Genomic DNA, 17641 nt, shown 5'->3' with positions numbered 1-17641 from the left:
GGTGGGGGTAGAGCCCGAGAGCGACCTGGCGGCTGGAGGCTGCACACACCAGGAGCGAAGAAGACCCTGGCGGACGCAGGTTTCGCCTTACCAGACTGGGCCTACAAGCCCGAGTTGAGTCCTGGCTCATGGCAAATCCAGCTGTGGCATTTTATTCTGGAGCTGTTGCATAAAGAGGAGTGCCATGATGCCATCACCTGGCAGGGGGACTATGGGGAATTTGTCATCAAATCTCCAGACGAGTGGGGTCGCGAGCAACATGAGTGAGCCCAACCACTGGACCTTCCCCCTACTGTCGTTTTTCTTCTTGCCTCCCTCATCCTTTCCTTTTGCAGGTTTTCTCCCTTCCCCCCATGACCGGTCGAGTTTCTTCCTCACCTGCAACCCGTGCCTTTTCATTTATTCCTCCGTCACCTCAGCCGCGCATCGCCTTTTTCCTCCCCCTTTTTTTAAATCACACGTTGCAGACAAGCCAAAGAGAAAGGCTGAAGGAGATACCAAGGGTGATAAGGCCAAAGTAAAGGATGAGCCACAGCGGAGATCAGCAAGGTTATCTGCTAAACCTGCTCCTCCAAAGACAGAAACTAAATCTAAAAAGGCAGCTCCAAAGAAGAGTGAGAAGGTACCTAAGGGAAAGGGGAAAGCTGATGCAGGCAAGGATGGGAATAACCCTGCAGAAAATGGAGATGCCAAAACAGATCAGGCACAGAAAACTGAAGGTGCTGGAGATGCCAAGTGAATTGTGTGAATTTTTGATAACTACTTCTGGTGACTGTACAGTTTGAAATACTATTTTTTATCTAGTTTTAGAACAATGCAGAATTTTTGTTTTCCTTTTTTAAAAAAGCTGTGTTGTTAGCACACAGAGCGCTTCGTTGTTGTGTTTTGGGGGAGGAGAGGGGACAAATGTAATTGACTCTGTTACTTAGAACTTGAACTTTTAAAGGTCCTTCATCTTTGCAAGAGGGATTCTTGGGCTCCAGAAAGGGGGGTTTGCTAATACTGTAAATCTGTCATGTTCTCTGAAATGCCTTTGAGTAAATACTGAAATTCCCTAAAAAAAAAAGTCTCCAGACAAAGTGGCCTGGCTCTGGGTAGAAATGTAAGCCCCAAATGAACAATGACAAGCTCAGCCAGGCACTCAGGTACTACTAGAACAAGCAGATCTGGCACAAGACCAAGGGCAAGCATTTCACCTACAAGTTCAACTTCAACAAGTTGGTGCTGGTCAGCTATCCCTTCATTAACATGGGCATGGGAGGTGGAGCAGTGCCCCAGAATGCCCCGCCGGTGCCCTTAGGTGGCTCCCACTTCCAGTTCCCACCCTCCACGCCATCTGACATGCTGTCCTCTGCTGATCAGCTGCACTCACCTGGCATATTCTCAGCAGTGGCTCACCACTTGGCCCGTGGCTCAGTCAGCGACTAGTGATGGGACGTCAGCTAATGCCAAAGTGGAGGAGTCCTTGGATGAGGAGCAGAGGCATGGTGGAGAGGGATGTTGTTTCCGTGGGGGCCCCGTGCCTAGCCACCCCTGCTTGACCCATGACAGCCTCTTCAGGTTTTATCCTCACCTTCAGGTTCCTGAGCCCCTCAGTACATTTCCAGTGTCCCCCATGGCTGGACCCGCTGCCCTTCTACCTCCTCAGTTGTCCCCAGCACTCCCTCTCACTCAAACACACATGAACTACACTCCTTCACCCACCCTCAGCCCCATGTATCTAGGTGGCAGCCACTTCTCCTTCAATCCTGACGACATGAAGCGCTATCTTCAGGCCCATACCCAGAGTACATGTAACTACCACCTTAGTCCCAGAGCTTTCCTACACAACCCCAACATTGTTATCCCCCAGCCCCAGCACCTTGACAAGGCCCCTCTTCCACCACTGCCACCACAGGCTGAGGATCCATCAAGCTCTTTCAAGTTTAAGCTGCAGCTGCCACTGCTGGAGTGCCACAACCGCGAGAAGCAGCAGCTCCCAACAGTGGCCCCTGGAGAATCCAGCAGCGGCCTCCCCTCTTCTTTCTCTGCATCGGTGGCCGATCTGCCTCCATTCCCTCAAATCAAAGTGGAACCCATCTCAGAGGGGGAGTCGGAAGAGGATCTCACAGTGGAAATCACAGATATCAGCAAGGAAGAAGACAACAATGAGGATGTCTTCAAGGCCCCTCCTGCACCCCCAGAAAAGGTTGGGGGAGAAGAGGAGATGCAGCCAGCAGCTCCCCCTATTGCCCGGGCTGGGGAAAGTGGGAAGTGTATCCCACTCAAGCTATGACTCAAGCGTCGTTGGAGTGAGGATCAGTGGCTGGAAGCTGGTGCAGGGGGCAAGGAGACAGACAACAAGGTGAAGGGGGAAGGTGACACCAGCAGTCACGGAGATGGAGTAAGCGGGTGGCGGATCAGCACGGAGCTGCAGCAGGCCACTGCTGAACTTACCCTTGAGAACCGGGACTCCTAGAGCTGTGATGCTGGCCCCCTCTCTTCCCAGGACAGACAGACTTTCGGGTGGGGGACTGGTTTTGCTGCCTTAACTCAGAGATTATCTTGCTACTGTTGTCGATTCCCTTTTCTTCCTTGAAACTCTATAAATTTTATTTTATTTTGCCTCCCTCGAAAGCCTGACAAATTTGGGGGTAGTGGTAATGTTGAAGAGTTTTTACTTGTCTATACACATACAAAGTTATATATATAAAAAACATTAAAAAACCTCTTTGTGGGGATGGGGGGATTTCTAAAATATTAATACACTGGGGCAACTTTACTTTTAGTGGTTATCTTTCCTGTTGAGCCCCCCCCTAAAATTCTTTAAGGTATAGAGCCACCAGGGCATTTTTTTAAAGGAAAAAAATGAGTATTTTAAATTGACCAAGATCTTGTCTTTTCCGCTGCATTATGAGGAAAGTTTCCATTCACTTCAGTGTCGGATTGAGTCTGAGACTGGCATAAGCACAGTCAACCAGGAACTTCTCAAAATGCGGCTATGCCTGGACCCCCAGGAGCCAGCCTCTGAGTGTATTATTGATGGCATAAGAGACTGGGATAGCTACATGGTTTATTTGTTCATTAAAAGCAAAACTATATATGATGGTCCCTTTTCTTCTAGGAACCTGCATTGTACAGGACAGCAAAATTCAGTTGCCTATTTTGCAACTTTGTAAGATATGGGCTGAAGCTGTGTACTACGTGATGGGACTGAAAGAAGATTATAGCTGAATGTTCCGAGGGCAGAGAGCTGCCATGCTGAGTCTTCTTAGATACAATGCCAATTTAACCAAAATGAAAAACAACATGGTGTCAGCATCACAGCAGTTCTTCCAGCAGAGCATCCACCTTGACTTGGAAAGATACAGTGATCAAATAACCTACGGGATTATCCTCAGAAAAAATGCTGAAAGCCTGGAAAGAAATGGAAGAGAAAGCCTTGCAGTGTGAACAGGCTGGAGATATTGGCTACCTCGATGACCAGATCATGCCTTTGCATACAGAGATAGTAGAATTGTGAAGGAACCCCCATGCACGGCGTCAAGGCGATATACAAAGACCGATAGAACTCTACAAGCAGTTAAAGCCCTGGGCCCCAGATCATTCCTACAGCGACAGCACAGAGATGGTGAAGATCATCACTCAGACGGCTCAGAGTCAGGACTGGGTGTTCCAAGGAACTCTACAGACATCTTTGCAAGCTATTAGGCTGCAAGCAGAACATAACTGATTTGCTGCCCAAGATTGAAGTGGCTCTGAATAATATCAAGGAAGCCAACATTTCTGTGATGCAGATGCAGAGAGAAATCTGGCATTTGCTCAAAATAGCTTGCACTCAGAGTTCTGCTAAATCTCCTAGTTCCAGTGTAGATGCTTCCCTGGTGTCTACGTGGCTCTCACAAACGTCTCCAGGAAATTGCTGCCGGATCTCAGCCAGAAAGCAGAGGGAGCCCTCTTTCTCACAGGTTGTGAACCATTTTTGCTTTTTAGAAGGCATGCTGGTTGACTGATCTGAGCCCCAAACAGAACTCTTTTCTGGCATCACTCACAGATGCCATGTTCTTTTTCCACAGCCCAAGCCACTGCAGCCTTCCAGGCCCAGTACTCCCGACATATTCAACACCAAGGTTTGCCTGCAGCTCAAGATCCAAGAGGTGTGGCAGAAGATTATGGAGGCAGCCACTCCCACAGAGCAGGCACCCAGCACACCAGAGCCTGGAAGCTCCACCGGCCAAGGTGGCTCTGCCGAAGGACAGCCTTTGGAACTGGTTCTTGCACAGGACTCGTCACCAGAAATGGAGGCGACAGCTGCAGCTGCTCCCACCCCAGCCCCCCCTTCCAACACAGCTGCTGGCTGGGACTGTAACCAGCAGTCTCTCCCCCCCCCTGGGGGGGGTGGCAACAGCAGCAGCACCAGCAGCAGAGATGAACAGCCTGCAAGTAGCTGAGCAAGATAAAAAACAGTCTTGTGGGAGGAGGGCGGGATCCTGGAGCTTCCCCTCATCTATCCTCCCCGCACATCCTCTTCCCCGCTAACTTTGCCTTCCCCAAAAGAGACTGAAATGGGAAATTGGTTACCCTTGCCCTGAGCACTTTCTGGCCTCCCTTTTCTTGCTCCTGCCCAGCTGGTTTGCTCTGCAGGGGGGGGCGGGTTGTGGACTCCTGCAGCTCCCTTCCACAGATGGCAGCAGTGGTGCTGAAATTGCAGCCATTCCAGGATGTAGGTGGAGATGCCGGGAAACTTCCAGGGGCAGGGTGGGACTGGGGGCGCCGTGGGCAGGACACCTGTAAAGCGGCATTCTAGTCCTCACACCTCCTTTTAATGTTAAATATTTTCAGACCACCCAGCCTCCATGCATACTCATTGCTTCTGTGTCAGTAACTGGGGAGGGGGAGGGAAGTGTCTTCCCCCCCCCCCATGCTGCAGAGGGGGTGCATTTATGGCCATGCCTCCTGAACAGGCAACTTGCTTTGGCTATTCTAAAGGCCAGGTTAGGAGAGGAAGAAGAAAGCGAACTAGGAGACTTTCCCCAGGTGTTCAAAATGGGGAGTGGAGTGGGACTGGGGGGGGAGAGGTTGATTGGCTTGCAGCACAGCCTGGATCCAACCGGGCGCAGAGACGATCTTTGGGTGCAGGAGACGACCCAGCTAGAGGGCTGTGCTGGCAGGTGGGGGCTCCCCCCCCCCCAAAGCGTGAGCATGCTGGTGGCCAAAGCCACATGTTGACCATGTGTAACCCCTTCTGTATCGGCGTGGTCCCACCTCACATGCTATTAAAGCTCCCGAACAATCAAAAATCTAGAGTTGGGCAGTGTGTCAGCATTGGATAGTGTGACAGACTGATTTACCTCAGTCCAGTCATTACAGGGGGATTCCCAGTATTTACCAAGTAAGAATAGAAAGTTTCTCTATGAATAATGCTGCACTGATAGCATGCCACCCCACCTGCGTTTTAACGGTTTCTGCTGACATGTCCTTTTTAACAGGTATTGGCACATTGTAGTATAGCCTGCCAACTGTCTCTGCAGGCCTTGCCCTTACGGTGGTGTCATTGTCCTAGCAGGGCTTGAAGTCACAGGTGGGTTTTAAAAAGTAATACTATTACAGAATGTTTTGTGCAAGACAACAGATGCCAGCATAGCAGTGTATTTTACTGCAATGTCTTTTGCTGTTTAGATAACTGTTCTCGAGATTTTTTTCCATGATGTTCCTGGATGTTTATAAAACCAAACCTTACCCTATTTGTAAACATTTAATGAAATTTGATACTAAGTTGTATAAGATCCTTGAAAAAGAAATGGGGAAAAGGTCTGTCATTGTATGTAACATAATACCTCATTCTGTCTGTCAGATTATGTATTTTATGTTTGGGGAGATAACATGAATCTTCAGAATATATTAATGTATTCAGTCCAGCAGTTGGAACACTGCATTAGTATAGATATTGAAATGAATCCAAGAAAGCACTAGCATTGGTCAGCTTTAAAAAAAAAAAAAACTTTGCCATCTCCTATTGATAACCCATGACGTACATCCACCAATGGTTCTCAGTCATATTCACTTCATGTCAACCAGTTTCTCTCCAAGGGACAATGCTAGTTATCATTGTGTAAATGAATGTAAGCACTCTCGCTTCTCCTTGCTCTTGTCCAGGAAATTACAAATATTGCTATGCTCAGCATATCATTTCATGCAAATCACAGCTATGGTTGGTTCTGTCTTAAAAGCAACTTAAATCTTGATTTAGAGGATAGAGACTAAATCTTAGCTTGTCATTTTGGCTGAATCATAAACTATGATAGATACAAAACCACTCTATTTATTAGCCTCATACTGAGAGAGTAGAGCACATGAACACAACAATGTCCCATAGATATATTTCTGTAGTGAAAAACCATGGTTTGCTATTTTGTGAATCATGGTGGGGCATCTCCCTTTTCCTACTGTGTGTTTTAGAATGCAGTGGAAACACCTTGTTGAGGGAGACTATCTATTCTACTATAAACATAGGAGCATGTAACATCTTAAGTATACTTTTTCCAGTAATAAAAAGTTCAATGTGTGTGAAACATAATGGTGTAATACTACAACTGTGGTAGAGGTTTCTCATTTAGCTAGTCTGACTAGCAAAAGAGAAGTATTGAATTCCCTATCTTTCATGGAAGTACTATTAGACATACTATGAATTACAATAGCTACAGCTACAAATGTTTTTGGATTCACCCATTAGAGTGTTTTTGCAACCATTTTGAATGTTTTTTTTATTTTTCAGAGTTGTAGTTCTCTCTCTGTCCTTAAGACAAGTAGCTAGTCCTCTTGACCACAGAACTATTCTATTTCCTGCCTTTCCCTTACAAGGGACTACAGGCTAGTACAAGAAATAGATTTTAACCACAAGAACAGAAAATGTTGTCGGTGGCAGAAGCTAGAACTGTAAGGGGAGGGGCCCTAGGCAGGATTTTCAGTTATTGTGGGTCTGGGTAGGCATGCTGACCTTTAGCAGAATACATTTGGATAGGAATGTACATTTAGGAACTTGGGGAAGAACTCCAGATCACTGCATCAGAACAAAATCCACTTAAAACTGATTACAGTCTCATTCTTGTCAAAAGGAAAAGAATTTCTGTGCCAGCCTTTAAGAAGCTCCTTTCCAACCTGGCAAGCCCTGGGCACCAGCCAGAGCCAGCTGGCGCCCATGGATGGCTCCCATGCTTTCCCCAGCCGCAGCGACCTGTGCAATCACTGGAATGGTGCAGGGCAGTCAGGAGCCAGTAGTGGGGAGCTCCCTGCCACATCCCTCTGGGGGAGCACTAACTATTCCGCCAGCCTCTGGGGGGGCTCCCTGGGCAGCAGCGACAGCCAGGGCATGGGCAGCCCCTCTCCACTCAATGCATTCCTCTCTGTGGACCACCTGGGGGCAGGGGGGATTCCGTGTAACCCTCTTTCCTCCTTCAGCGAATGAAATTGTGACCTCAGAAGCTGCAAGGACACAGCACTGAATTTGGACTCACCCCCCCCAATCCCAGACCACCTGTATCTTCCAGGGGTCACCTGCGGAAACACTTACTTTTGTGTACATTTTCCCAATTTTGTGTTACCTTCAAACATGCCAGTTGGAATACTTGAATCATACAGACCAATTCTATAATGTGAAAAAAGTTATGTATGGAAACTCCCAGCTAGTGCTTTGGGCAGTTTCAAAAGCCTCTCCAGAGTCAGCTTGCTTTAAGTGTGCATGTGTCTGTCATGTGGTTTTCCTTTGAATTGGTTCCATTTGTGCTTTTTGCTGATCATACGTGCGTTTGAGCCTTTCTCGCTCTGCACAGACTCGGTCTGCTTCCTGCCTGGCAATACTGTGATGAGGAAGCAGCTGTTTGCATGCAGCATTTCCTAGTGGCTGATGTCAGGGCCAGGGGATTGCTCCACAGTGCCTGGAAGACCACCCAGCCACAATCAAGCACCTGACCAAGGACAAGGAGGATGGGCAAAGCCAGGATGCAGCCAAGATTTTGAACCCAGCCTGGTGCCCCTGGCAGGTTCTGCACTTTCAATAGGCTTCTGGGTTTTTTTAAATTTTTGTGCGGGGAGGGAAGGGGCTCCTGTGTTGGGGGCACTGCCTTGTTTACAGAAATTTTGGTGGGTTTTTTTGAAAAACAATGTTTACTCTTCCTTCCCTTTAAAAAATATTTTTTTAAAATGACACGAACAGAAGCAGGGCTGATTAAGATGCTTCTTTTTCTGGGAATCCCGATTAGTTCGTGGCCATGTTGTGTGCATGTGTGCATAGCCTCTCCTTGCTTCCTGATTCACAGAGCATGGCTCTCAGGAAAACCAAGGTCCCAGTCTAACTCCTATAGTTCCTTATAGGAAAAGAACATTTAGCACTGATCTTACGATTTGCTCAGTAAAACTTTCTTCTGCCAAAAATTGCTTCAAATCAATCGACCAGTCCTACTTTCCAAAGCTGGTGGGGTGGGCTTGGCCTCTGACATTCTTGATTCCTTCCCCACCTTTGTGAGTTTGTTCAGTGTTTAACCTTAAAGCTGAATTGAGTAACTATGCAGAAGTTCCTTTAAGACCAATATTAAACCAGTATGAATCCAACGGTACATTTCTCTTTTACATCTCAACAAGAGATGCAGCAATACTTTTGAATACATATCAGTTATACAAACATTTGAGTAAACCCTGTTTATGCTATTAGACAAGCCATTCTACATAACACACGCACTTCCAATTCTCAATACAATAAATTTTAAAATTTCTTAGAAGAAAAAAAAAGTGAGTTCTCAGAACCTTTTGTATTTCCTTTTTTGTACAGGAACAGATGTCATTATGGCAGATTTAGTTTCATGGTAACGAGATTCTGAACCAGATTTTTAATTGTTACATTAACTTAGAAGTAAAATAGGATCTTCTGGCTCACAGAAAGGGATTGAGCTGGCCTGGCTCTCCCCAGAATCTGAATCATGAGGAGCATCTGGGAGTTCCATGAAGCTGTATGCTAGTGGTTCATCTGCAACATCTGACCAGATATAGCAAGCAGAGTTCAAAAACTCCTCTTCATCTACACTGTTGAAATGCTGGGGGATATATAACACCGCAGGAACACCGAGTTCCTGCTCACAAAGTAACTAGTACTTTTAAGTGAGATCTTTCTAAATGCAATGAGATGCATGTGAGAAAACTTGGAATATTTGAAACATTTAAAGCCCAGGGATTCTACTGCAATTTTCCAGCTTTTCAGCATCATAGCATGGCGATTTTGATGGGAAGAGTCAGGAGTAATAATAAGCACCGGCACCTGCACAAGAAATACTGTGAAGTGGGAGACTTTGACAAAATCTGGCGTGAACATTGTGAGGATGAGGAAACTGTGAATATGCTGAGGCAATGAAAACCCTGGCAGACAATCACTGGACTAAAACCTGTGAAGGAGGGCCGTATTGAATGGTGTTGCAGTGTGTGTCAGGAGTATTTTCAAATTGGTGGGAAAAGGAAGGCACTCGAAAAAGATGAGAAACGAGCAGTTCTTGCTACACAAAGTACTCAAACTATGAGTGTTCACCTGACTCCAAAAATAGAGAATTCTTCTGAAAACTTCATCAACCCCACTTCTTTAATGGATGAATTGCTGCATCCTTCAGAGAAGGTCAGATTACTTGATGTTGTCAGCTGTTTTAATCCCTTTCTGAAGTTTGAAGAATTTTTGACTGTAGGTATTGACATTGTGCCAGCAGTTGAGAGCATCTACAAATGTGATTTCTTAAACCTCCAGATTCAGCAGCATCTTTAGCTGGCACAAGATGCCATAGATGCTTTTCTGAAGCAAATGAAAAATCTTATTGACTCTCTGCCTGGAGAATTATTCCATGTTATTGTCTTCTCCCTTCTTCCTTTCACCCTCCCCCTTTGGAACAGGATAGTCACGGGGGAATTGGCAGCTGCCTCTCCAACAAATTCTCTCCACTTTTTTTTAAAAACTTTAAGATGGTAGACTTTTTTGCTCCCGCAGTCAAGTTATGAAGCGTCCACCTCTAAATTGGGCAGGGGATCCACGGGTGCTGCTCGCTGTGCTTCATCTCAGCATGGCTGCCTGCAGCATTGGCAGAGGTGGCTGCCAGATCTCCCATCTCTTCAATCTCTGGCTCTTTGCCTGGGCCTCTCTTGCACCCAATTAAAATCCCTGGCACTCAGTGCCTTGAAATAATTCTCCTGTATTCTGAATATTCAGAATAGTGAGATAGAAATGCAAAAGATGGCCTCACGTTTATCCTGCTTCCCAGACTGCTCTTCTGTGACTTTTGAAATGGATTGTGTACCTACACTTTACATTCAAAAAGGGCTGTTTTGGACTAATACAGGAGAACTGCAGATAACTGCATAAACACATGACAAAGCTCTACACTGCTGGCAAGGAAGGACTGACCCATCATATGGGTAGAGAATACAGCAGCTTGTGCCTGCATTTCTTAGGGATGTAAAGAAAATTGTTTTCTTGAACCAAGAGAGTAGAATCAAATAGTATTTACAAGGTTTCTTGACATTGCTATATGCAAGGCTATACAAATAAGAAGTGAAGAGACCCACTGTAAAGCTCTCCTCTTGGTAGCTTTCCCTCATTTAATGCTAACTGATTGGCCTATGCCACTACTTTGAAGATTAGGAAAATGGATGGGGCAGGAATGTAAACCTCTGGGCCCTCATTAGGTACTCAGCAAGAACCACAAGCCTGCAGGAACATGCATTACACAGAGCTAGCATCTAACTCCTCTGCCATGTTGGCATCACCCATGGCAGACTGTTGCCTCTAGGGACCTGCTCCTACACATCTTCCTGGGCCATTTATGTCACCTGCATTGCTGGCCTTCTGTGTGCTCGGGCACAAAGGCCCTTGAACCATGTGTAAACTGCCACCTCCAGATCATGCTTGTCCAGTGCCAGAGATGGCATCACTACATCCTGACCTCCCCATTCTTGTCCAGTGCTGTGCAGCAATGGCTCTGTGTGTAATCCTGTGCACAGAGGATACACAAAGCAAGAAAATGACATGTACAGGGCAACGTTTCATACAAATTGAATGTGCACTGGTCATTGTGTTAACAGCCCTTAATCTGAGTTTTAAAAATTCCTTGTCAAAAGGAATTCCTGTGCCAGCCTTTAAGAAGTTCCATTAAGACCAATATGAAATCAGTATGAATCCAATGGTACATTTCTCTTTTACATCTCAACAAGAGACGCAGCCATCCTTTCGATTATGGGATGCTAAAAAAATTCTCAATTGAATGACAAAACGGATTTTTGCTGAGCAGAATAAGAGTTGACAGTAGCATATTCAGATATATGATTGATAAGCAACAAGAAATGAAGAACTCAATGCAGCCAAGTTAAGCACTTTACGTTTCCCTGGGAGAAATATTAAGAGAGAAATATTAAATATGAAGTACCTATAACATTGGCATCGCTGGGACTTTGCATTCATTGCAGCCAAACTTAGCACATGGTTCCCCTCCCCCACAAACTAGTATTTTTTAAGCCATAAAGATAATCTGACCTATACAGCTAAACATTATCACCGTTTTGCTGGTATACCATACCAAGCAGAGTGAAAGCTGACTTTTTAAATGGATTGTGTTCTTAACTCTTTACATTCTAAAAGGGCTATGTTTTGGACTAATACAGGAAAACTATAGATAATGGCATAAAGAGATGACAAAGCTCTTCACTTTTGGCTGGGGAAAACTCCCCATTCATATGGGAAGAGAATACAGCAGTTTCTGCCTGCATTTGTTAGGGATGTTAAGAGAATGGTTTGTTTACCATGTTTGTTTACATTCAATTAGTATTTACAAGTTTTCTTGACATTGCTATATGCCAGACTATACAAATATGAAGTTGAGACCCATTGTAAAGCTCTCCTTTTTGTAGCTTCCCCCCTTTAAGGCTAACTAATTGGTCTATGCCACTGCTTTGCAGATTAGGAAAATGGATGGGGCAGGAATGTAAACCTCTGGGCCCTCATCAGGTGCCATCAGCAGGAACCACAAGCCTGCAGGAACATGCATTTCACTGAGCAACTAGTCTACAAGTGATGTGATGTGTGAAACAATGGGGGGCAGAAAGCGAGGGTTTTTTTAAGTTTAAATGGGGCCAAGAGTGACTTCACAGGAAGGGACAGTTTTGTGGAAGGGAGGTAACTGAAGTGATATCACAAAATGGGCGTGTTCAGCCAGCAAGCAGGGGATGACATGGGCAAAATGTTACAGTTCCTGGCTGCCTGTGGCCACTCAGATCCAGCAGGATGTGATCAAAGCTTACGGCTTCAGTAACAATGGGGAAGGAGTCCTTGAGTTTGCCTGCTTGATAAAATCTTGTGAATCTCAGGACCTGGAGATTGCCAGCATGCCCGGGAGGCTGAAATCCATGTTACTCCCTCCAATGACGCTGCCCCCACATGGAGCTGGAAATGGGGGCCTGGCAGCATCCTGAAGCCCTCAGCCATCTCTCTGGCCCCTGTCAGTGTCCTGGCAAGCACGTTAGTTGCCTGGATTCTGGGACATTTGATTTTTTTGATTTCCGTATACTCTCTTGGACTTTGCCCTTTCTGTGACTTCCTTTTGTGCAGGACAAAGTTTCGGTGTAAATATTTTTTTTTGTCATTTTTTCTGAATGAGTCTGTGTCAAAGTTCACCGCAGTGGGGACCCATTTTAGGGGCAAATAAGATGGAAGTGTTGCTTCATTCTATGTAAACTCATCCTGGAACCCTAATAAGTGCTGAGACTTTATATACATGCACATGGATGGATATATATATATATAAAAATGTAATGTATATATATAAAAAATACTGGGCAGTTGGGCAAAGAGCAGAGAGAGGACCACAGAGTTCTCTGGGCTGGGAATGGTGTCTTACAATTAGGTCAGAGGGTTCAGGACTGGATAGAGGGGATGAGGGATAGTGGGGGAAGAAGCCGGAGCTGGGGTATCTGGAGGGGGGAGTGTACTGGAATGGAAAGGAAGTGGAAGCAGCAGGGAGCAGGAGAGGGAGAACTCCCAGCTTTGTGGGGAAAGGAGGATATAGCCCCAAATGCATTAACACAAGTGAAGCAAGAACAAGGACTTTTCCATTGTTGAGGAGGGTGGGAACAGGGTCCGGTGTCGTGGTTGTACTGGCTGCTCAACAGATTCCCTGAATCTCTTCCTTGGGGTGGGAATATCTCAATCCGATGGACAGCTCCCAAAGTCATCACCTTCCACAAATTCACTTCAGCAAGCGATGTCTGGAGTTATGGCATTGTGATGTGGGAAGTGACGTCCTTTTGAGAGAGGCCATACTGGGACATGACCAATCAGGATGTGAGTGACACTTTCAGGTCCTTGAAGGGGGTCCTCAACCTGAGGCCACCCACCAGATCTCTTGGATGGGGTCTCTGTCTGTTTTCCACCCACCCTCATGATGGCCTGTGTTGCTCTGAGGCTGCAAGTTCTTCTTTTCTTTGCTGCTACACTGATGTAGCAGAAAGGGTTATCAAATATTACAGTTCTTTAAAATTAAGCTTTTGCAATTTTGCAATAAACAGGGAAACTGTCTGCCTAATCAAGCTTGCTAGGCCTAAAAGTGGTCGGGCCAGAGTTTGAGTCTGCCTCAGTGGCTTTCAGTCAGCAAATTTTGGACCAGGAGTCCATCCACCCAGTTGAATGTTTGTTTCAGGCACAGCTGGAGTGAACGGAATAGAGAAAAGAATTTGGCAGCCAAAGCATCTGTCCTTAAGACAAGTCTCTAGTCCTCCTGACCACAAAACTATTCTACTTCTGGGCCTGGGACAATAAACCTGGGAAACCTGAGCATGGAGAAGGAGCCAGCTTGCTGCCAAAGGAGGCAGCCAGAGAGCCTTTGAAACTGGATCAAGGAAGCATGTCAGTCCCACAGATGCCTCGCGCTAAGCTGGAAGAGAGTGACAACTTGACAGAAGACTCGCTGGAGAGTCATCTGAATCCTGGGCCCAACTGGTGCCCAGGCTCTGTGCAGCGTGCCACCCTGGAGTTTGAGGAGTGCCTCTGGCAGGAACAGGAACTCCAACACGCCTCCCCTGTTGCGCCATTACCCATCCACAAGAACTCCAAGAACGAATCAGCAGCGGCTGATGCATCCTTGAAGGGCAAGGATGAAGAACCATCTCCTGAGCTGGCCCAGACCTCCAGGGATAAGGAGGCTGCAAGAGTTGGGTACACCAAGAATGAGACGGGTTCCGAACAGCCCACTGCGCTGTCTGTCTCTCCCCCTCAGGATGACCTGTTGGAGAGCTCACATGCAGAGGTCTCAGGGTTGGCCAAAGAGCAAAGAACAGTGATTTCAATGGAAGGCCACAAAAAGATCCCTGCTCCTTGCCTTCTCCCAAAGAGAATTGAGATTATCGAGTACACCCATGTGGCCAGGTTGCCCAGTCTCTCTGGAGCAGATTTCCCAGCAACAGAGCAGAACCATGAATCTGAGGTGCCAGAGAAAGCCCAGGTGATAGTTGCAGCATCCATGGTTGATGAGAACTGCAATGCACCATTATGCTCTGAAAATCCTCTTGACTGTTATTGAGGCCTTCAAGACTGGAGCATGGGGACTTCAAGAAAGCTGTCTTCTCCTTGGGGAGTCTTGAGGAGGAGGACTTTGGGGCATTGACAGACCCGGAAGCTTCACTGTTAGTGAGCCAGGTAAGCTGTCCGCCCCCACTGCACTCAGATTGCCTTGCTCCCAAGCACTTTGTTTGCTTAAAGGGGGTCACGCAGGACAGCACAAGCTCAGACCCAGAGCCTGCCCCTTTGCAGGGCTATGCTGGAAACGGACAGTTTGCATTTGAGGAGTGAGGGGACACCTTTCGCTGAAGGAGCAAGGGGGCCCTAGCACAGTGAAGCCTGGGGGACTTAAACATGCCCTGTCAGCTAGACCCATCTGCTGGGGCAGCTCCAGAAACCATGGCTGCCTCCTCTCTTTGCTGCAGCCTCCCCCACAGCGCCAGCAGTGACAGCATGCAAGACATGAGTGGCAGCCCTTGCTCAGTGAAACAATGCGCAAAGGAAATGGAGGCCCAGATCCAGCAAGCAGGCCTCACCACGCCTTCCCACATGAAACGATCAGCGTCCTTAACCACGCTCGGTTGCCTGGATATGTTAAAGGACACTCTCTCTTCCTGCGCCAGCCCAGCCTCCGTTGACCCGCTTCCTGCCATCTGTGGCCAGAGAGAGCATGCAAATGCTTTGGAGCACAGTGCACAAGGCCTGGATGTGACACTTTTGCCCCCTGTCCTCCAGGCACACCAGCTAACAGTGCATTTTGTGGAGCTGCTCGAGATGACAGAATGCATCGCCCTCAGCAAACCATTGGAGAGGCCGCCAGCACAGTATGCCAAAGAGTTCAGTCTGACTCCACCGCTCTCAGAAGTGAAATTGACTAACCCCCAAACGGCTGGGTTGCCGGGTTTGCCGATGCCCCTAAGGCTGGCTGTGGTGCCCAGGTATCAACACGGTAGAACTCGACTGCCAAGGAGACTGAAAAAAGCAAATGACAGGAAACGTGCAACCAATCCCCTGTATAATACCACGTGATCTTTGGTCACCCCCCTTGCCCCCTCCATTAAAAAAAAAAAAAGAAATCCTTGACATTTTTTGCAAAACCATTATTGTGTTCTTCAGATGGGGCAGATGTGATATATATTGAAACATGCACATTATTGGTTAATTTTATATACGTTTGTCATTTTTACTGTTCCTGTTGCATGTAGGTTTCAAGGTGGCTGGTTCCTTGGTTCTCCCCCACATGAGTGACTGCAAAGTTGCAGTTTTATTATTTTCATATTCTACTTCCTGCCTTTCCCTTCCAAGGGACCACAGGCCAGTACAAGAAATACATTTTAACCACAAGAACAGAAAATGTTGTCAGTGGCAGAAGCTCAAACTGTAAGGGGCGGGGGCCCTAGGCAGGATTTTCAGTCATTGTGAGTCTGGGTGGGCATGCTGGCCTTGAGCAGAATGTACACTTCGATGGGAACGTACATTTAGGACCTTGGGGTAGAATTCCAGAACACTGCATCAGAACAGTGCATTCACAGGGAGAAGGCACAGCCAGCCAGTTGCAACAAAGATCTACTCGCGTTTATACAATTTTGCACTGACTTTCATTGATGATATACCCACATTCACCAAAAACTTCCCAGGGCACCTCATACACTTAGAAAAACATCTCTGTTTTGAAAAAGGCAGTCTTGACAGTAAATGCTAACAAATGCCACTTGGGGTTACCAGAAATCATATATCTGAGACACAGAATAGGAAGTGGGAACATACCACTGTTATAGGACACAGAGGAAGCAATTAAGAAACTAGCCATATCACAGACCAAAAAACAAGTGAGTGTACTCCACAGAACGGAAGGTATCTATAGATGATTCATCCCAAATTTTGGGGAGATTGCAGTTCCCCTACATAACCTCATGAGGAAGGGCAACCCACCCCACAGTAAAGTAGGCAGAGAAGTGTCAAGAGGCTTTTCAGTCTTTAAAAGAGGCCTTCATATCGAAGCCTGTGCTGTGAGCCCCAGAGTATTTTATGCAATTCATCATAGCAACTGATGCCAGTCAGGGAGCAGTTCTGAAGCAAAACCAACATTGTCTAAGACATCATGTGTCTTATCTGAGCCGTAAGCTAAATGACAGATTGCAAAACTATTCACCTGTTCAGAAAATGTGCCTAGCCATCATATGGGCTCCCTCCAAGCATTATATTTGGCACTAAACACACATTATTAGGAGACCACCATTCTTTGAAATGGCTGCAAACAATTAGAAAAAACAACGCATTATTACAGAGAATGTCCTGGTGTATCCATGAATGCAATTTTAGTAGCCACTCATAAAAAACAAAGAGAACACTGTTGCAGATTTCTCAGTGTGAGGTGTAGGTCAGTGACCAGAGGAAAGTTCCCAGACCAGAGCAACCCATGCTGACTAATGGCCAGTGACAAATAACCGGACTAGAGTAACAGGTGATAAAAGTGAACCGATTCAAGTACACAGACCCGAGAAAACAGATGACCGGCACCCAGAAACAAGTACCAAGACGAGATCAGCCAGTGATGGAGAGTGATCTGAGGTGGATGTCCAGCCAAGACTGAGTAGGGGTGATCAGAGACCAGGAAGTCAAGACCAAGTCCGTGAGAGTTGACATCAGACCGGAGAACAATTGTGTGCCTGACAAAAGGGAAGAAGAGGATCCGACTTTAGCAGAGGCAATGGCAGAGACTCCCAAGGGGTACTGCATTGCGAAAGGGATGCTACATGCTGCCCTTCTGGGAGAGACAGTGTTCTGCTACGAAAAAGTGGGGGATCTGTAATGTTTTGTATTTAAATACTTTAGGCTTCTTTTCTGCTTGCTAATGTGGGTTAATTTATTAATGTTAGTTTAAATGGAGGCCTCTGAGGACAGAAGGAGGGGGCAGGATGGATGAGTGGAGTATAATCAGATTGGACAGTAGCTGCACCACAGAGGGTGGAGTGAACTGCAGTACTGAGTGCTGTGAGAGAGCCCAGCACAGGCTCATCCCTTCATGCCCTCCCTCTGCCAATCTGCATATATTCACATTGGTGGCAGGTGACTATCTAGCCTCTTCTT

The 17641-nt window shown here is 46.5% G+C and overlaps 4 pseudogenes; all 4 read left to right on the top strand.

Moving 5' to 3' along the window:
• Positions 1 to 66: 66 nt before the first annotated feature.
• Positions 67 to 2458, top strand: LOC129346869 (ETS domain-containing transcription factor ERF-like; annotated as a pseudogene).
• Positions 2459 to 2465: 7 nt separating this feature from the next.
• LOC129346873 (inhibitor of nuclear factor kappa-B kinase subunit alpha-like) lies at positions 2466 to 7444 on the top strand (annotated as a pseudogene).
• Positions 7445 to 9246: 1802 nt separating this feature from the next.
• Positions 9247 to 12471, top strand: LOC129346872 (S-adenosylmethionine sensor upstream of mTORC1-like; annotated as a pseudogene).
• An 853-nt stretch (positions 12472 to 13324) lies between these two features.
• On the top strand, positions 13325 to 15595 carry LOC129346870 (protein phosphatase Slingshot homolog 2-like; annotated as a pseudogene).
• Positions 15596 to 17641: the final 2046 nt, after the last annotated feature.

Source organism: Eublepharis macularius, unplaced genomic scaffold (assembly GCF_028583425.1).
Source record: "Eublepharis macularius isolate TG4126 unplaced genomic scaffold, MPM_Emac_v1.0 Eublepharis_27, whole genome shotgun sequence".
Lineage (NCBI taxonomy): Eukaryota > Metazoa > Chordata > Lepidosauria > Squamata > Eublepharidae > Eublepharis > Eublepharis macularius.
The sequence above is the reverse complement of the archived record's forward strand: the minus strand, read 5'-3'. Positions and strand labels throughout refer to the sequence as shown.